Here is an 18,938-nt window from a genome sequence, read left to right on the forward strand (position 1 = left end):
TGCTCGGTGCTGCAGTGTAAAGCCGTGGCTCTCTGAGACTGAAGGGCTGAGCAGTGCAGCATGGGCTCTGAGCCAGACTGTTGAGTGCAAGTTCTGGATCCATCTTGGGGTCTCTGTTTTACTTTGGGCAAGCCACTTAGCCTTGCATGTCTCCGTTTGCATATCTAGAAGGTAGAGCTGGTAATGGTACGGCCCTCCTAGGTTCTTGGAAGTATTAAATGCATCAAAAGCACGTGACATGCTTAGAACATCCCAGCACCCAACCCAGAGGAGCACTCAGTACGTGATACATCTGCAAATCTTTGAATATTCTGTGCCCGTTCATTCACAGGGGACTATAAGCTCCCTGTGGGCAGGGTTTATGTGGTTTTTGTTTACTACTGTGTCCCGGTGCCGACTCAGAATAGACATTCTATTTATTTTTGTGTGTGGATGAAAAGAAGGATCGTAAGAGCCTTTCTTGATTTCTTTCCCTTCAGCTGCCTAGAATTTAAACTCTGTGACCATGAGCTGATTATTCGGTATTTTGAAGGAATAAGCTAGACCTGATTGACTCTGAGGGCAGCAAGTGATAAGTGCAGCTGATAGTTATTGAGCATTTTTGTGAGCCACAAGCTCACAAAAAGATCTCACTTGACCAGGCACGGTGGCTCACACCTGTAATCCCAGCGCTTTGGGAGGCTGAGGAGGGAGGATTGCTTGAAGCTAGGAGTTCAAGACCAGCCTGGATGACACAGTGAGAGCCTTGTCTCTACAAAAACAATAATAAAGCTCTCACTGACTCCTCATCCCATTTCATAGATGAGGAAATTGAGGCCCAGTAGGAGCACCTGCTTCTTCTCAGAAGAGGAGAACCAAAGTAGTGGTTAAGGCTGGGCACGGTGGCTCATGCCTGTCATCCTGGCACTTGGGGAGACCATTGCAGTTAGGAGTCCAAGACCAGCCTGGCCAACTTGGTGAAACCCCGTCTATACTAAAAATATATTTTTAAAAACGTAGCTAGGTGCGGTGGTACATGCCTGTAATTCCAGCTACTTGGGAGGCTAAGGCAGGAGAATCCCTTGAACCCAGAAGATGGAGGTTGCAGTGAGCTGAGAGTGCACCACTGCACTCCATCCAGCCTGGGCAACAGAGTAAGACTGTCTCAAAATAAAATAAAGTAAAATAAAAGAAGTGGTTACAAACTGGAACCTTGGAGCCGCTCTGCTTGAGTTAAATCCCCACCCTAGCACTTTCTTCCTGTGTGCCCTCGGCCTGTGACTTATTTGTTAACTTCTCATCTGTAAAGTAAGAATGCTGATAGTCCCTCCTTGAGGGCCGCTGTGAGGGTTATGAGAGAGGATTCACGTGCAGCGCTTAGAACAGCGCCTTGTGCAGTGAGCATTCCTGTTGTGGTTCTCATTCGCCGGTCAAAGCTGCTCGGTTGTGCTTCCAAAGCTGGCTGGAAGAGTCCAGCGGCCGCGTTTAATTATTAAGCGGCCTTGCCTCTGCGAGCTGGTGCCTTGTCTGCACGGGCCAAAGAGCCCATCTTTGGATGGTACGGTTCTAAATGAAGCATCCAGGCGCGAGCTCAGGGCAGGGGACGCTGTGGGCACAAGTCCAGACCTGGCTCTGTCAGTGAACAGGTGGCCTGTGCCTGAATCTGAGGTAACAGGCGAGCCGCCTTTGTTACCTGTGAGCTTTCTCTTAAGCCCATTCAGACTCCTCAGACCGCGTGTCTGATGAGTAAGGAGGCCTTTTTTTTCCCTTCCCCAAAGGGACTGTTGGCAAAACAGCTTTCTTTGGGAACGCGCCTGTTCACGAAGACCAGCCATCTCCTGGGGAACTCCGGTGGCTGGCGTGTTCCTGCGGCTGTTGAATAAGTCGCTGTTAGGAGCTGGCACGGCAGGTTCCTGTTTCCGCATTCCAGACACCCTCAGCGGGCTGGGGGCGGGCACCACCGAGGTCGGCCTGAGAGCTGAGGTAGGTAGCCTGGCCTGGGAGGACCCAGAACAGGAGGAGCCCACCTGGGGCTCCCTGACAGCCACCTGCCCACTTTGTGATTAGAGCTGTGTTCGTGTTCGGGGAGCCTTTCAGGTGAGCGATATTCATTAAATGTGGCAGTGACTTGCAGAGAAAGTGAATAATGTTTCTTCCTCTCCGGAGTTAGACAATTGGCTTTTTTGTTTTCTTTTTTTCCCCCCTCTTCTCCCTGAAATGTTTACCTGTCTGCTCCTAACTGTGAAGGAAGAGTGGGCTGGGTGTTGAGGGACTGAAGAGTTGGAGGACATTTCTCCCAAGAGAAGGAATTGGTGACTCTTACTTGAGTCCCTGCTGGATGCAGACTTCTGTGCCAGGACAGCGGGGCAGCCCAGCCTGGTGCACACGAGCTCTGTGGTCTCGAGTGAGTCCCCTTTCCTCTCTGGGCCTCAGTTTCCTCTTCTTGTGAATGGCAAATAGCAGCAGTACCCAGTGAGTCATCTATGTAAAGTGCTTAAAGTCTGGGGACTGAGTGGTGCTCAAGTGCCCCCACCGCAACCCCAGGCCCCATTTTCCCTGTCTGACCTTATCTCTGACTTCTCGGCTGCTTGCTTGCTGTACCCAGCTACACTGGCCTCCCGCTGTTCCTCTCTCAGGCACGTTCCCTGGCTGTTCTCTCTGCCAGGAACACTTCTCCTAGAATCCCCAGCACCACCTCCCTCCCTCCCTCCCTCCCTCAAGTCTCTGTTCAGATGTCACCTTCTCCGTGAGGCCTCTCTCCTTATGAAATAGCACCTTCTCCCTCACCCTAGCCCTTACTCCCTGCTTTATTTTTCTTCAAAGCATTTATTACCACTTGACATACTTTGTTTATGCTCTGCTTCCCAGCTCTAGGCTCCACAGAAGCACAGGCGCTTTTGTGTCCATCCTTGTAGAGCAGTTCCTGGCACGTGGTGGGTGCAGGCTAAATGATGATATGAATGAATTTATATCAGGTGCAGCGTTGTCCAAGGATGGGTGGCCAGCCCTGTTTGGGGTTTGAGGAGGGTGTCCGCTTTCCCAGGAACCTGTGGCCATGGGTGAGGCGGCCTGCAGAGATGCCTCACCTTGGCCACCCAGCGGCTCTCTGGGACCTTCCTGCAGCATCCAGCCCTCTGGCTTCCTGTCCTGCAACCCCTGCAGTCTGTGCCGCCCAGGCCTGGCAGTGACTCATCGGGGCAGCCTGGGTGTATGCGGCCTGGAACAGAAAAGCTTGGCCTAGTAAGTGCAGAGGATGTCCAGTTAATTTAGGCAAAAAGAGGGCTGTGTGGAAGACACCACCATAGACACACATCTCATGTATATCTCCAGCTCCTGCTTGGTGTTCCTGCGGGAGGCCAGGAAATGCCTGGGAAGTAGCAATTAACCAGCCGAGGCACAGTTGATCCATCTCCCCTGCTTTAATGGGCAATAATTCTTGCTCTGGGGCTGAACAAGTTTTAATTAAATGGTGAGCTCAAAGAATCTGACCGTGTAATAGCTGACACGTCCTCATCTATTTTCTAGCTCCCGGTGTCAGCAATTGATTCTGTAAAAATATCCTGGGCAGGGCTTCCCTGAGCTCATGGAGTGAGGTCAGTGGCCCTCTTGGATTTCTCCCAGCATGAGGCACCGGGGGACTGAGGTGCTGACGGACTTTGTGCCGCCGTAGCATACATCATCGCACGTCAGGACCTGCTGCTATTTTAAGAATGTGCAGAGCAGCAGCAGAACTCTTCTACCACATTTAACACATGTGTCCTTTGAGCTCCAGGTGCGGAAGTTTTGGTTTTAGTTGGGAACCCTCCTATTACACTTATTTCATGTAGTGCATGAGCCCCAACACCGCCTCAGCTGTGGGCACACAGCACTTCTCTGGGCTGCAGTTTCCTTATCTGGAAAATGGGGATAATTAATAGATGATTAAACGAGAAGTCAAAGTGAGATCAGGTGACTCAGCACTGTGTCTAGTGCCTAGATAGCACCTAGCAAATTAGATTAAAAAAAGATAATTGTTTTTCTTTTCTTTCTTTTTTTTTTTTGAGACCGAGTTTCGCTCTTGTTACCCAGGCTGGAGTGCAATGGCGCAATCTCGGCTCACCGCAACCTCCGCCTTCTGGGTTCAAGCAATTCTCCCACCTTAGCCTCCCAAGTAGCTGGGACTACAGACGTGTGCCACCATGCCCAGAGAATTTTTGTATTTTTAGTAGAGACGGGGTTTCACCTTGTTGACCAGGATGGTTTCGATCTCTTAACCTCGTGATCCACCCGCCTCAGCCTCCCATAGTGCTGGGATTATAGGCGTGAGCCACTGCGCCGGGCCTCTTTTTTTTTTTTTGATACCAGGTCTCACTCTGTCGTCCAGGCTGGAGTGCAGTAGCGCAAACTCAGCTCACTGCAACCTCCGCCTCCTGGGTCCTGGTTCAAGCAATTCTTCTGCCTTAGCCTCCTGGGTAGCTGGGATTACAGGCACACACCCAGCTAATTTTTGTTTTTAGTGGGGATGGGATTTCACCATGTTGGCCAGACTGATATTGAATTCCTGACCTTGTGATCCACCTGCCTTGGCCTCCCAAAGTGCGGGGATTATAGGCATGAGCCACTGCATCTGGTCAAAGATAATTATTTTTGTGAATTCTTTTTAAACCCCTTTTTAATGTTTTCCGTCTGTCCCTTCACTTTCTTGTGCCTTCCCCCACCACCCCGCTCCACCCTTACATCAACATCCTCTTGCAATCCTTCACCCATGGTAACAATCAAGGACTGTATGTATCTTTCCACATTTTTCTCCATGGTTATATAATCCTATAGGAGATAATATTACACTTACTGTCTTGCATTTTGCTCTTTTCACATAGCAGTGACATGGAAATGCCTCTGAATCCTTGCGTTGTGCTCAGATTTGCTCTTTTTAGTGTCTGCCTAACACAGTGGTGTGGATGCACCATAATTCATTTGGCCAAGACATCCTGATGGGTATTCCCTTTGCATCTAGAGATTTTTTCCCCCCTAAAATTATTTTTATTGGTAGGCTTATTTAATTACATTGCAGGCGTCCAACCTGTTTGGCCACCTTGTTAAGCTCTAGGCCTTTGAGAGTGAATATGAAGTAACAATAATAAAATCATGCCTCTTGTCCAGATAGAAGATGTGTTTTTGGAGGGTTCTCATCAGGTCCAGCAACATGTTGAACCAAAAAGCAATTTAAATGCTTTTTCGTTGTTGTAACAATTAATAGATTCATGGCACTTAGATTAGTTGTGTTGAATGTACTTATTATGAAATAGGAGTGGAGGGACAGGTTCGTGTTTTTTCACATTAACAATCTTGGTTGGAAATCAGAACGTGCAAGAGATTTTAGTTGGAATTTGTAATCTATCATGTTTCTTTTTCAGGTGGCACTTAAGTTAGGGACTGTGCTTGTCTTCATGAGACTTGTACAGTGTTGTACCCAGATAGAGGTTTGTTCTAGTTGTCTATTGCTGCACCACAAGCACCCCCAAACTTTAAGGCCTTAAAATGACAGCAGTTTTTTATTTCTTGTGAACCTGTGGTTGAGGCTCAGCAGGATGGCTCTTCTGCTGGTCTTGCTTGGGGTCTGTTATGTGGCTGCAGTCAGAGCGTGGATGGGGCTGGAACATTCAAGTTGGCTTTACTGAAATGGCACCTTGGGGATGGCCAGGTCCATGTCTGTCCATAGTCTTGGGATCTCTCCTTTCATGTGGCCTGGCCAGCCTGTAGCTGGACTTAAAACACTGCAGCCAAAGGCTTTGTGGGCCTTCTTAAGGCTTAGGTCTAGAACTGGCTCTGCATCACTTCTGCTTCATTCTGTTAGTTAATGTGAGTGGAAGAGTCAGCCCAGATTCAGTATGGGAGGGATGTCACAAAACAGTTTCCAAGGTGTGGTCCATTGGGGGCACCTTCGTATCCTGGCTACCACAGGGTTGTTTTCTCATGTAAGAAGTGCAGAGCTCAGCAGGATAAGGCGGCGCTCACCTTATCCTCTCTCTGCTGCTCCAGGCCCCTCCTTATCTGTGTCACCATCCTTAGCCTCGTATTCATAAAATGGTTGCTTCACTTCCAGCCAGATATCCTTGTGATGGGCAGGCAGAGGCAGGTCTAAGGAAGGGAGACAGCACCTGTATCAGGAAGCCAAAGCCTTCCCTGAAATCCTTAGCAGACTTCTGCTTGTGACTGTTTGGCTAGGACTTTGTGACATGACCACTCCTCGCTGCAAGGACATCTGCAGTTTTTCACTTGGGTCTTTGCCACCCTGAGCAAAGGGTCAATAAGGAAGAAGACAGAGAGTGGATGTGTTGGGCATGCACCTGCCAATGCTGCGTCCAGACAGCCCCAGAAGTGGTGGGTAAACGGAGGCAGCATACATTCAGCTATCAGCTAGTTAGTTCCTGGCATGCGTAGGGCACTGGGCTTCTCCCAAAGATTGTAAGAGTTTGCAGACTGTGACCAGATCATTGCTGAGCTCACCTCTCTCATGTCAGTGTTCGAAGTTCGTCTAATGATAAGAATAGTAGCCACTCTTGGCCGGGCATGGTGGCTCATTCCTGTAATTCCAGCACTTTGGGAGGCTGAGCTGGGCAGATCACCTGAGGTCAGGAGTTCAAGTCCAGCCTGTTCAACACGGAGAAACCCCATCTCTACTACAAGTACAAAATTAGCCAGGCATGGTGGTGCTGTAATCCCAGCTACACGGAAGCCTGAGGCAGGAGAATTACTTGAACTCAGGAGGCGGAGGTTGCAGTGAGCCAAGATCACACCACTGCACTCTAGCCTGGGCCACAAGAGCGAGACTCCATTTCAAAAAAAAAAAAGAATAGTAGCCAGTCTCATTAAGGGCTTACCTTGTGTAGAGGAACTGTCATGGATGCTTTTCATAGGCCAACTCAGTGAATCTTCACAGTGGCCATATGAAGTAGACACTGTTACCATGCGCTTTTCTCAGAGGCAGAAGCAGAGGCAGAGAGGTTCAATAATTTGCCATATTTTCTCTGGCAAGGCATGGTGGAATTGGGATGCAGTCTCTCCTGGTCTGGCACTGGAGGTGTATACTGAATCATTTGGCTATACTTCTTTGGTTAATTACAGGAAACATTTCTTGTTGAAATGAATATGTAAATGACAGCACAATAAAACATGAAACAAAAACCACTTACTGCTCTATCCCCTTCACTCCTGCTTCCTGCCTCATTGGTCTCATCTGTCAGTAACCTGACATATATTCTTCCTCACCTCTTTCTAAATGCATTACTTTGTAAAATCTTTTCAGAGTCTGGGTCTCACTGTGTTGCTTAGGCTGAAGTAGAATGGTTGTTTGGTTAATTTTTTTTTTCATTTATTTGTAGAGCTGGGATCTTGCTATGTTACCCAGGCTGGTTTCAAACTCCTGAGCTCAAGTGATCCTCCTGCCTCAGACTCCCAAAGCACTGGCATTACAGAGCGTAAGCCACCATACCTGGCCTGTATTTACTTTTTTTTTTTTTTGAGACGGAGTTTCGCTCTTGTTACCCAGGCTGGAGCACAGTGGCGCGATATCGGCTCACTTCAACCACTGTCTCCTGGGTTCAGGCAATTCTCCTGCCTCAGCCTCCTGAATAGCTGGGATTACAGGCAGGCACCACTGTGCCCAGCTACTTTTTTGTATGTTTAGTAGAGATGGAGTTTCACCATGTTGACCAGGATGGTCTCGATCTCTTGACCTCGTGATCCACCCGCCTCGGCCTCCCAAAGTGCTGGGATTACAGGCTTGAGCCACCGCGCCCGGCCCTGTATTCACTTTTTAAAGATGGCCTTTGGACACACCAAATTGGATTAATCATAACGCTTAGTACATGATACACTGGCATTTTTGGTCCATGAAAAAAATGTTTGTTTATTGTAATGAACAGCCACTAGCCTACTGTTTACCCAGGAACTTGAATATTACCAGTAACTTTCATGTACCTGTGTGGTACTTCACATTCACTCTCCTGCCTGCCCTCTCAGAAGTGACCATCATCTAGACTTTTTTGTTTATTATTCTTTGTCTTTAAAAGGATGATTTTTGAACTCCATAAAAATATGGCTGAGCATGGTGGTTCATGCATGTAATCCCAGCACTTAGGGAGGCTGAGGCAGGAGGCTTTTTTGAGCCCAGGAGTTTGAGACCAGCCTACCAGCCTTTTTGTAGTGAGATCTCATCGCTACAAAAAATTTTTAAAAATTGGCCAGATGTGGTGGCATGCACCTGTGGTCCCAGCTACTTAGGAGGCTTAGGAGGAAGGATTGCTTGAGCTCAGGAGGTTGAGGCTGCAGTGAGCCTTGTTTATGCCACTGCACTCTAGCCTGGGTGACAGAGTGAAACCCTGTCTCAAAAATAAAAAAAGATATACTGTACATAGTCTTCTGAGACTTGGATTTTTCACCTACTAGTATGACTCTAACATTGATTTAGACCAGCGCAGCTGTGACTCGTGCATTTTCATTTACTGCCGTGTTAGTGTTCCACGGGTTGGATAGACCACATTTTTGTTTGAGTCATTTCCATGCCAATGGATGTTTAGTTATTTTTCAGATTTTTTTTGCTGTGCACAGGCTGCTGTGAATGTTGTTACCCTTACTTCTGGTGTACATGGACAGGAATTTCTTTTGGGTATGTACTGGACATGAGATTTCTGGATTGTAGGTTGTGATCATTTTTAACTTTGCCAGGTATTATTGAGCTGCTCTTTAAAATCCCGCCACGGATATATGAGTTTCTTTTATTCTTTATCCTTGTCACACTTGGTTTTGTAAAGCTTCTTTACTTTTGCCAGTCTAGTGGATAGGAAATGAAATCTCGTTGTGGTTAATTTATCCCTGAAGACTAGTAAGGCAGAATATCTTTTCATTCATGTTTCTCCTTCTGGATATTTCTTGCTCATCACTTTTGCTTGTTTTTTATTTTTTTTAGATGGAGTTTTTCTCTTGTCACCCAGGCTGGAGTACAATGGTGTGATCTTGGTTCACCGCAACCTGCACCTCCTGGGTTCAAGCAATTTTCCTGCCTCAGCCTCCTGAGTAGCTGGGATTACAGGCATCTGCTACCACACCCAGCTAATTTTTGTATTTTTAGTAGAGACAGGATTTCACCACGTTGGCCAGGCTGGTCTCTAACTCCTGACCTCAGGTGATCCACCTGCCTTGGCCTTCCAAAGTTCTGGGATTACAGGCATGAGCCACCATGCCCGGCCACTTTCGCTGCTTTTTCTTATTGAATTGTAGATGTTCTTTATATACCGTGGTTACTAATCCTGGGGTGGCAGCCTATTTAACCTAATGAAAGTTTAGGATCCTCTGTCATCCTTTCTGTGGTTGTTTCCTCTCCTGCTATTATCCCCCAATTCCATGATACCTTTTTGTGTGCCCCCAACTCACAGTGATTTGCACTTTGGAACAGTCTTTAACTTTTGGGCATTTGTATACGTTAATACAGATCTGTGACTATACCTGTTCTACCCACTGTACCATGGAATTTTGGTCTCAGATGTATCCATTAGGATTAGTTTCAACTGCAGGATGGGTGTGGTGGCACACACCTGTAATCCCAGCTACTCAGGAGGCTGAGGTAGGAGAATTGCTTGAACCCACGAGGCAGAGGCTGCAGTGAGCTGAGATCGTGTCACTGCACTCCAGCCTGGGCAACAGAGTGAGACTCCGTCTCAAAAAAAAAAAAAAAAAAGAAAAAAGGTCAGGCGCAGTGGCTTATCAACTCAGGGCAGCTCACCTGAGTTTGGGAGTTTGAGACCACCCTGACCAACATGGAGAAACCCTGTCTTTATTAAAAATAGGAAATTAGCTAGGCATGGTGGCACATGCCTGTAATCCTAGCTACTCAGGAGGTTGAGGCAGGAGAGTTCCTTGAACCTGGGAGGTAGAGGTTGCGGTGAGCCAAGATCATGCCTTTGCATACCAGCCTGGGCAACAAGAGTGAAACTCCGTCTCAAAAAAAAAAAAAAAAAAAACAAACAAACCAAACAAATAAAAAACGATTAGTTACAACTGCATATAGTTTAGTTTCAACAAAATGACAGTGGCCTAAACAAGATAGTTTATTTCTCTCTCACATAAAGGAGCCCTGTAATAGACAGGCGAGGCCTGTGCTCTCATCAGGGACCCAGGCTGCTTCCACCTTCTGCTTCCACCACCCTTATCCTGCCACCTCATAGTTTGAGATGGCTGCCCAAGCTCCAGCCATTATGTCCCAGGAGGCAAGAAAGAAGAAGAGATGAAGATGGGCACTCCTGTCTTTTTAAGGCAACTGAAGAGAAGTTACACACACCAAGTCTCCTTACACCCTTTCCCGGAATTGAGTCTCAGTACTGTATGTAGCTGCAGGGGAACCTGGAAAATGTAGTTTTATTTCACATGGCCTTGTTCTTAGCTAAGATTTAGATTTGGTTGCTAAGTTAAAAGGGGAGACTAAATATTGGGGTAGGCAGCCAGTAATGTCTCTAGTTCTGAGGCGTACTCTAATAGTGGAGCTGAAAGGAGCCGACAGGCACCAGGATGGTACCTCGAGATGATGCCCCCACCTTTTTGGTTCTTTGATTAATTACACAGATATTTAGGGAGCACCTGTTTTGTACAGACACTATTCTGGGAGCTGGGAAAGGAATAATGGAAAAGCAAACAAGGTCTCCACCCTAGCAGAGCTTGTATTATAAAAGAGGAGCTAGACAGTCAGCAAGCCAGTTACTCAGTAAGTCAGAGATGAGAGATGTAAAGGAAAATAAAGGATGACTGGGCATAGAGGCTCTTACCTGTAGTCCTAGCACTTCGGGAGGCTGAGGCAGGAGGATTGCTTAATCCCAGGAGGTTGAGGCTGCAGTGAGCCGAGATTACACCACTGCATTCCTGCCTGAGTGACAGGGCAAGACCCTGCCTCAAAAAAACAAAATTGTTTTAGTCTTACTAACTCATGACCACTCTGTTTTCTTCATATCTACCACCACCCGCCCCCTACTGTATTATTTTAAAGCTAAATAGTCAAGTATTTATCTACAAAAGATAAGGATTCTTTAAAGACATAATGTCGAGACATTTTAATCATGACAATAATTAACATTAACTGCTTATATCATCTGGTATCCAGGCAGTGTCAGCATCTCAGATCATCGCATAAATATCTTTCTAGAATTGGTTCATTCCAATCAGGACCCAAGAGGGTTCACCATTGGATTTGGTTCATCTACTTGTGAAGTCTCATTTAATCTATGGCTTCCCCCTCCCTTCGGCTCACTGCAACCTCCATCTCTGGGGTTCAAGCAATTCTCCTGCCTCAGCCTGCTAGTAGCTAGGATTATAGGCATGTACCACCACGTCCAACTAATTTTTTTTTGTATTTTTAGTAGAGACTATTTTTAGTAGTTTCACTATGTTGGCCAGGTTGGTCTCAAATGATCCTCCTGTCTTGACTTCCTAAAGTGCTGGGATAGGAGTGAGCCACCGCACCTGGTTTGTTTTTTCTTTGTTTTCTCTTGCAGTTTATATGTTTGAGAAAAGCCATGTCATTTGTCCTGTGTATGATCAAACCTGGATCTGATCAATCGTTTGAGATGCACACACACGTACACGCGTGCGCACACACACTCATATTCATTCTCTCTCTCTCTCTCTCTCTCTCTCTCTCTCTGTCTCTCTGTCTCTCTCTCTCTCTCTCTCTCTCTCTCTCTCTCTCTCTCTCTCTCTCTCTCTCTCTCTCTCTCTCTCTCTCTCTCTCTCTCTCTCTCTCTCTCTCGGCAGGAATGGCTAGCCGTCCTCCTAGTGTGCTGTGTATGTCTGTTAGTAAAGCCTGTGGTCCCTTTCTGTATTCTCAGGTGTTAGTGGCCGTGGATGACCATCGCTCAGAGCCATTATTTCATTTGGGGTGTTATTGTAATTCTGTCCACCTCTTCATTTATTAGCAGGACTATTTCTCTCTAGAGAACCTGCCCCTCATCTATTATTCAGTTATCCTGAGGGTACTGGCTCTTTTGAACTTTTGTTTACATTAGAAATGACTATTAACAATGGGGCTGGTGGTTTCTAATCTGTTGTTGTTTTTCCTGCAGATTCAAATCTTCTTTGTTTTTATGTTCATTCATTCAGCATTTGCCAGTCTCCACCACTGCTCCTGCCTGTTCTGGGCTTGCCAATAAACAAGTGAACCAGTCCAGTCATCTCATTGTGTGCACACGGCTGCTCCAGGCCTTACCTTTGGCCGGGTGGGGCCTTGTGTGTGTTTGTCAGAGTAATGAGACTGTTGACATTCCCATCTTTCTCTCTCTTTCCCCTGTCATGCATTGTCAGACCTTAAAGTCTTTGGTGCTTTCCTGCTCTGTGCCAAAGAATTAGTCCTTTATGCTTGGGGCGAGAGGTTTTTGAGTGCTTGGATTTCTTCTGATCTGAAACTCCATTCCTAGACAAAAGAACAATAAAGGGCTTTGCTCCATTGCAGAGGCTAGTCCTGGTAACCTGGCCAGGGGTGAGCTCTGACCCCAGCCACTGTTGTCTGGATCATAAATTCTTGAGAGCAGCAGCACGCTTGAAATCATTTAGATGCTTTGGGATCAGTTATTCATTATATTGCACGATATCTAGGGCCTCTCTGCTGCTAGAGATTACAACACATTCCTTCTGGGGGCAGAAGATTTATTGTGCAGTGATGTGTAGCTCATTCAGTCATTCCATTGTTAACTTCGCTCAGCAAGTATTTACCAACCATCACATATGCTTCGAGTGCTGGGGACGGAACTGAGAAGGCTCATCCTCCTGGAAGAGTTTGTTGTTTAGGTTGAGGGACACAGTCAAGAAAGAAGTAAACAGATGAATAAGATCACTCCAGATGGAGATGAATAATGCTGTGAAGTCATGAAAGCAGAATGGTGAGAGAGACGCACCTGCAAGTGGAAGGGGACTGTGGGAGGCGGGACAACTGGGGTGGTTGGGGGAGAGCCTCTCTGGGGTGATGACATGCCAGCCCAGAGTGGAATGGTATACAAAGGTGTCAGCCATTTGGAAGATCAGGGAAGAGCTTTCCCAGCAGAGGGAACAGCAGGTGCAAAGGCGCTGAGTTGGAATGGGTTTGGTGTGTGAATGAGTACTGGGTGGGGAAGCAGGGAGAGCGGGCAAAGGGGAGAGCCTGGTGAGGTTTTGGGTTTGATTCAGAGTGTCCTCTCTCATGCCCTCTGGCTACCGCGAGGAGCACAAATTGAAGGTGGGCATGGAAGTAGGGCAGTGAGGGGCAGCCTATACTGCTGTGAGGAGAAAAGTAAAGTCCCAGATGAGAGTGGTGGCACTGGGAACAAGAAGTGGGTAACCCAACAGAACTTGCCTAAGGATCGGTCATAGTGGGTGGGTGTCAAGCGGGGTGAAAGATTTCTCAGAGGGTTCAGGCTTTGATCTGCAAGATTTTGTGGTAGTAAGGATAGCCCCAGTCCTCTTTAACATGGGCTGAGGTTTTCTTTCTTTCCTTTTTTTTTTTGAGGTGGTCTCCCTCTATTGCCCAGGCTGGAGTGCAGTGGTGTGATGTCAACTCACTGCAATCTCCGCTTCCCAGGTTCAAGTGATTCTGGTGCCTCAGCCTCCCAGTAGCTAGGACCACAGGTGTATGGCACCACATCTGGCTAATTTTTGTATTTTTAGTAGAGACGGGGTTTCGTTATGTTGGACAGCCTGGTTTGGAACTCCTGGCCTCAAGTGATCCTCCTGCCTTGGCCTCTCAGAGTGCTGGGATTACATGTGTGAGCCACTGTACCCAGCCCCCCCGCCTCTCTCGACAGGGTCTTACTATGTTGCCCAATCTGGTGTCAAACTCCTGGCCCCAAGTGATCCTGCTGCCTTGGCCTCCCGAAGTTGCTGGGATTCTAGGTGTGACCCACTGTGCCTGGCCAAGAGCTGAGCTTTCCTGCTACACACATGTCTTGTCTACCCCTCAGAGTAGACGCTTATTTGCCATTTCACCCCTGAAGAAACTGAGATCCAGAGAAGTGAAGTCCTTGATCCTTGTCACATAGGCTGTTGGGGCTGGATTGGAACCTGAGTAGCCCCACCCGCAGTCTGACCATGCTCCCTTTTTCTCCCTCACTCCAACCACAGCTGTTAATCACGATACTGACACAGCCTGTGTCAGGAGGAGCCCAATGTCAGTGTTGTGCATTTATGAAGTCAGTAGGAGATCAAATCTGCACCGGTGGCCTTTTTACCATTGCCACTAACCTGGATTCCAATGTGCCTTTTATTACAGTAATTATTACAGGGCAGAAAACAGGGACTTTATGATTGCTGACAACTTTACACATGGCCCAGATAAGATGTGTGGCCCTGGACTTTGAGCCCTGAGCCTGCTTAACTGATTGGGCCAAAAGTGTTCTCACCCATCAAATCCTCCTTATCACCTTCTCCAGAACTCCACCTGTAAAGGGAGCTCACCCCCCACAGGGTGTGTGTTGTGTGTGATGCCTCAGCCAGCCAAATGGCTTTACTTGGTGTCTTCTAAGAAGAGGTGTGACCTCCTCGTGGCGTGGTCCCCTGTGAAAAGTGGTGTTGAGTTTGATGCTACCTCTGCTCACTGTTCACCCTTCAGGGCCACTGGTAGTCAATGATTGTCTGCTTGCCTTTAGGCCTCATGACAAGGATTTTATGTTGATCGATTTTTTAAAAAGTATCTTCAAAAAATCTTTATTGTTTTAAAACATACAGAAGCCACACACTGGCTATAAGCCATTCCAACAGCAGAGCAGTATGTAGAGAAAGCATAGGCCAGGTGCAGTAATCATGCCTGTAATCCCAGCAATTTGGGAGGCTGAGGTGGGCGGGTCACCTGAGATTAGGAGTTCAAGACCAGTCTGGCCAAAATGGCAAAACCCCATCTCTATTAAAAATATAAAAATAAGTCGAGTGCAGTGGCATACCCCTGTAATCTCAGCTACTTGGGAGGCTGAGACAGGAGAATTGCTCGAACCCAGGAGGCGGAGGTTGCAGTGAGCTGAGATCACACCACTGCACTCAAGCCTGGGTGACAGAGTGAGATTCTATCTCAAAAAATACAAAACTTGCTTCACTCTTCTGACCCAGTGGCCTGGCTTTGCCCCCAGGTCGTGCCCAGATGTATATACACACTTCCAGGTCTTGGTCTGTGCGGTGGATTAAGAGCCAGAGTGCCTGGGTTCAAGTTCTAGTGTTGCTATGTACTGACTGTGTGAACTTCGGCTTTTACTTAACCTCTCTGTGCCTTAATTTCCCCATCTTTAAAATGATGGTGATGGGCCAAACCTCCTAGGCTTTTAAGGATTAATCGTGTTAATGTATAAATGTGTAGAAGTTAGAGTAGTGCCTGGCATGTGATAAGCACAGGTGCTCCTGGATGGGGTTATGTTTTGATGAACCTATTATACATTGAAATTACCCTTGAGTCAAAAATGCATTCACACCTGTCATCCCAGCACTTAGGAAGGCTGAGGTGGGCAGATCACTTGAGGTTAGGAGTTTGAAACCAGCCTGGTCAACATGGTGAAATTCCATCTCTACTAGAAGTACAAAATTAGCAGGGTGTGGCGGCGGGCACCTGTAATCCCCGCTACCCAGGAGGCTGAGCCGGGAGAATCACTTGAGCCGGGGAGGCAGAGGTTACAGTGAGCCAAATTGTTGCCACTGCACTCCAGCCTGGGTGATAGAGTGAGACTCCATCTCAAAAATAAATAAATACATATGTAAATATATACATATATACAGTAAATACACCTCACCTTCCAAATATCATAGCTTAGTCTAGTCTTCCTTAAATGTGCTCAGAACACCTACATTAGCCTACAGGTGGGGAAAAAATCATCTAACACAAAGCCTATTTTATGATAAAGGGCTGAATATCTCATGTACTGCTTATTGCTAGCCTGGAAAAAGTTTAAAATTCAAAGTACATTGAAATTGCAGCAATTTTGCACCATGGTAAAGCCAAAAAATTGTGAGTCAGAGACTGTCTAATCATGTCTTAGCGCTTTTTTTTTGAGACAGTCTTGCTCTGTCATCCAGGCTGGAGTACAGGGGTGTGATCTCGGCTCACTGCAACCTCCGCCTCCCAGGTTCAAGCGATTCTCCTGCCTCAGCCTCTCGAGTAGCTGGGACCACAGGCGTACACCACCATGCCTGGCTAATATTTTTTGCAAAGACAGGGTTTCACCTTGTTGCCTAGATTGGTCTCAAATTCCTGAGCTCAGGCAATCTACCTGCCTCAGCCTCCCAAAGTGTTAGAATTATAGGTGTGAGTCACCCCACCCAGCCAGCTGTTTTTTTAAATTACATGTCCATGTGAGTACAGCTGTTTATTTTACAGACATACTCTAGGTATGTCATCCTGCAGATTATACTTCAGTAGTCTAGCTTAGAGATGCCCCCACGTCTGTGGGTCAAGGTCCGCAACATTCTTTTAAATGACTACACAGCATTCCACTCTATCCGTTCCCTGCTGTTAAACATACTGGCCGTTCCCATCGTTCATTATTGGAACTCTGAACATCTCACAAAAATTATTTGTTTGCTTCTGAAGTTCTTCTTGGGACAGAGTCCTAGAGTTGCAATTCCTGAAACAAAGTGTCTGTTTTTAATAAAGCCTTGTGATATTTATTGCTGACTTGTATTCCAGAAAGGTCCAGTACTGGTTTCCTAGATCCTCACCAACGCTGGGCTCACAGTGTTGCTTTTCCTCCCCACACTTTGTGTGTGTGTGTGTGTGTGTGTGTGTGTGTGTGTAGACGGGCTCTTGCACTTTTGCCCAGGCTGGTCTTGAACTCCTGGCCTCAAGTGATCCTCCCACCTTGGCCCCCTCAAGTGTTGGGATTACAGGCATTAGCCACCATAACTGGCCCAGAATGCTTTTTAATCTTTGCTATTTGGGTAACCAAAAGTTACCAAAGTAACTAATAATTTATATTTATTTGATTTCTGATGAAGTTTATTGTATTTTTATCTGTTTATTAATCATATGTATTTCCTAGTTAATTACCTATTTTTCTAGGGGATATTTTTATTTCTTGATGATTTGTAGAAGATTTCTTTACATGTTGAAGATATGAATCATTTTGTTATGTTGCAAATTTATATTCCTAAATTGTTTATCTTAATTTTTTTGTTCAACATTCTGAGGCTTTTTAATTTTCATGTTGTTAGAGCTGTTTTTCCTGTGTGTTTCTATTGTTTGTTTTATTTATGCTTTGGCCTTCGTTTTAGGGTGAGATAAATATTTTATTTTCTTCCAAGTTACTTTATGGCTTTGTGTTTTGCATCCAGCATCTGAAATTTATTTTGGCATTGGATATGAGATAAAGATCTAACTCCTAGGCAAGGCGCGGTGGCTCACACCTGTAATCCCAGCACTTTGGGAGGCAGAGGCAGGGGCAGGAGGATCACTGGAGGCCAGGAGTTTGATACCAGCCTGGGTAACATAGTGAGACCCCACCTCTACAGAAAATAAAAAAACTTAGTTGGATGTGGTGGCACACACCTTTGGTCTCAATTACTCACAAGACTGAGGTGGGAGGATCACTTGAGCCCTGGAGTTCAAGATTACAGTGAGCTATGATTGCACCACTGCACTTCAGCCTGGACAATAGAGTGAGATCTAGTCTCTTAAAAAAACAAATCCAGCTCCCACTGCCTTGATAGTCAACTAGCTGTTCCTGTACTACTGACGGCATAATCCATTCTTCCCTCTAATACGAAACTCAGGCTTCGTATGAGCCAGGCCCTGGTCTAAGTGTCAAGTTTACCTTTCAGTCTCCCGCCGTAACTCAGTGAAGGAGGTTGATAATATTCCCATTCACAGCAAGGAAACCGAGGCACAAAGAGGTATCATTTCTTGCATGACATTTCACAGCTTGGATGGGGCAGAGCCCGGCGGGAAATATTGCAGATTTATTTAATAACAAGCCTCCTTGTTTGTAATATGTTTTCAGCAGTTTCTCCCTGCAGTTCGTTGCCACATGTCCCTTTTATCTACTTGTAATGGCCTATAGTGTTTGCCCTTTGCTAGAGTTCTGTGCTTTAGGCCTGTTCTCTGCCTCTGCCCTGGCCAGGACTTCCATGACAATGTTAGATGCCAGTGGAGGCTGCTGGCAGGTGTGGATGCTTCAGATGTCCAATCCTGTAGGGCCCTGGCTAGGCAGGGACCAAGATTTTTCCGAATCCCCTTTAAGCTAATGGTGGTCACTTGGGCAGTGGTGGTATCATAAAGGACTCATCTGTCCCCATGGCTGGGCCAAACCAGAGAAGAAGCTGACATCAAGCACAAGAACTTGAGAACAAGCAGCAATAGGCAGTGTTCAGGGCTATTAATTCATACTGGGGGGGAAGAAACCTCGCGGTGAATTACGCTGGTTTATGTAAAGTGCTTAGAAGAGCCCAGCCTGGGCAATGTGATGAAATCTTGTATCTACAAAAAATACAAAAATTGGCTGGGCGCGGTGGCTCATGCCTGTAATCCTAGCACTTTGGGAGGCCAAGACGGGTGGATCACCTGAGGTCAGGAGTTTGAGATGAGCCTGGCAAACATGGTGAAACCCTGTCTCTACTAAAAATACAGAAAAATAGCCATGCATGGTGACTGGCACCTGTAATCCCAGCTACTCAGGAGGCTGAGGCAGGAGATTCACTTGAACCTGGGAGGCGGAGGTTGCAGTGAGCTGAGATTGTATCATTGCACTCTAGCTTGGGCAACAAGAGCAAAACTCTGTCTCAAAAAAAAAAAAAAATAGCTGGGCATGGTGGCATGCATCTGTGGTCCCAGCTACTCAGGAGGCTGACGTGGGAGGATCTCCTGAGCCCAGGAAGGTCAAGGCTGCAGTGAGCCGTGATTGTGCCACTGCACTCCAGCCTGGGCGACAGAGTGAGACCCAGTCTTAAAAAAAAAAAAAAAAAAAAAAAGAGTGGTTGGCACATAGTCAACACTCACA

The 18,938-nt window shown here is 46.6% G+C and overlaps 1 protein-coding gene across 15 annotated transcripts in view; it reads left to right on the forward strand.

The window, feature by feature from the left end:
- The window catches only part of SIPA1L3 (signal induced proliferation associated 1 like 3), a 323,626-nt gene that overhangs the window by 55,985 nt on the left and 248,703 nt on the right, over positions 1–18,938 (forward strand). For 3 of the 15 annotated variants that reach the window (XM_078359225.1, XM_078359231.1, XM_078359220.1), the window contains exon 1: positions 1,942–2,076. The exons of 8 other annotated variants lie outside the window; for them this stretch is intronic. The gene's annotated coding sequence lies outside the window, so the exon portion shown is untranslated. Of the gene's footprint in view, positions 1–1,931; positions 2,077–12,673; positions 12,879–18,938 lie in introns of those variants that run through there. 4 more of the 15 variants (XM_078359227.1, XM_078359221.1, XM_078359229.1 and 1 more) reach the window with 2 other exon arrangements.

The sequence above is a fragment of the Callithrix jacchus genome, chromosome 22, assembly GCF_049354715.1.
Source record: "Callithrix jacchus isolate 240 chromosome 22, calJac240_pri, whole genome shotgun sequence".
Classification (NCBI taxonomy): domain Eukaryota; kingdom Metazoa; phylum Chordata; class Mammalia; order Primates; family Cebidae; genus Callithrix; species Callithrix jacchus.